We start from the raw sequence: 1,397 nt of genomic DNA, 5'->3' as shown, positions 1-1,397 counted from the left end.
AGAAGTTGTCCGCTGGGAGCTCGTAATCCACGGCGCCCTTGAAGTTGAAGGTGAGGGTCGGCAGGGCGACGTCCTTAGTGGACGATGTCCCGTAGCAGAGATCCAAGCCTGTGGAAGAGCCGTCTACAGGAGCGAGGTGAATGGCGGACTGGATGGCTGTCTTGAGAGGAGAGTAGGCAGCCTCGTCCAGAATGGTCACTGTGGTTCCGGAATCGATGATCATACCTCCGCTGCCGTCCGGCTGCAGATCAAAAGTTCCGGGATGAATATCTACGGCCTTACCATTGAGGGTGATCCCTGTGACAGGGATGTACCAGAAAGTGGGAATGACGCTGCTCTTAATGAGCGACAAAGTCTTGCCTCCGCTCAAGGAAGCGCCCTCCCCGAAAAAGAGAGGGCTGGTCTGCGAAGAAGAGTCGGCGATGGACAAGAGACAGTAGGAGAACATGTTCTCTGCTTTGGAACCGAGCTGTGAGATGAGAGAGAGACCACCTCTTCCCAGTCCCACGAGACCGCCGCCCTGAGAGAATCCCTGCCCTTCGTTGTCATGCCCGCATCCAAATGCAACGCCTTTAACCTTGCTGCTCCCAATTGACAGTGTCTCCAAGCCAGGTCACCGTTGGTGAAGGAGCCATCGCCGTACTGATACATAAAGGTAAAATCTGGACTGCATCCCGTCTGTGTACTCCCCAATGCGTCACAAAGAGAATCGCCGCAGGGAATTGTGGAGAAAGTGGAGGACTTGGAGGGGTCGAATATTGGCGTGGGCTGAGAGAAGCACTCCTGGCAAGGCTTGCACTGAGTCCAAATCAGATCACTCCCCGTGTCCACAATCGCCTCAAAGCTCACAGACGGCGTTCCCACTCCAACGCTCATCAGAAATTCTCCATCCCCGACTTGAACCGGCGTTTCAGCGTCCAATTCACCTCTTATGTGCGCCTCTATCTTCTTCATTCTTCCCTTACTTCGATCCACAGCCGAACGAATTCGCGCAGCGAAGCTCAACTCTCCCTCTGATCTGCGCGTCATGTTCACCCTTACTTTGACATTCTCATCGCTGCTGGACTTGGGCCAAGCACTAAATAGTCTGTCCGAAGAACATGATATCATTGGAATAGCCAAGCATATCAAGACCACAAAACCCAACACCTTTGAACAGTACCCGATTTCTCCGTCTTTTCTAAATCTGCAAAACGTTTTCTGCTCTCATCAACACCACTCCATATGGTGTTTATATAGAGAGCGAGGAAGAGCCTTAAATCAAATTCGATCGTTACTGAAATTGAAACTGGTTTTTGACTCTCCTCTCAACATATTCCCCCACTTGTCCCAATAACAGGACCGATTCTCTTATTGGATGAGTTTATTTAATTCCGCTTTCTCTATCTGTGACCGTC

The 1,397-nt window shown here is 51.2% G+C and overlaps 1 pseudogene; it reads right to left on the bottom strand.

Moving 5' to 3' along the window:
* The window catches only part of LOC149568593 (aspartic proteinase nepenthesin-1 pseudogene), a 1,316-nt pseudogene extending 164 nt beyond the window's left edge, over window positions 1-1,152 (bottom strand).
* Between the last annotated feature and the right edge of the window lie 245 nt (window positions 1,153-1,397).

The sequence above is a fragment of the Cupressus sempervirens genome, chromosome 3 (genome assembly GCF_028749045.1).
Source record: "Cupressus sempervirens isolate cs-2001-9-10 chromosome 3, ASM2874904v1, whole genome shotgun sequence".
Classification (NCBI taxonomy): domain Eukaryota; kingdom Viridiplantae; phylum Streptophyta; class Pinopsida; order Cupressales; family Cupressaceae; genus Cupressus; species Cupressus sempervirens.
The sequence above is the reverse complement of the archived record's forward strand: the minus strand, read 5'-3'. Positions and strand labels throughout refer to the sequence as shown.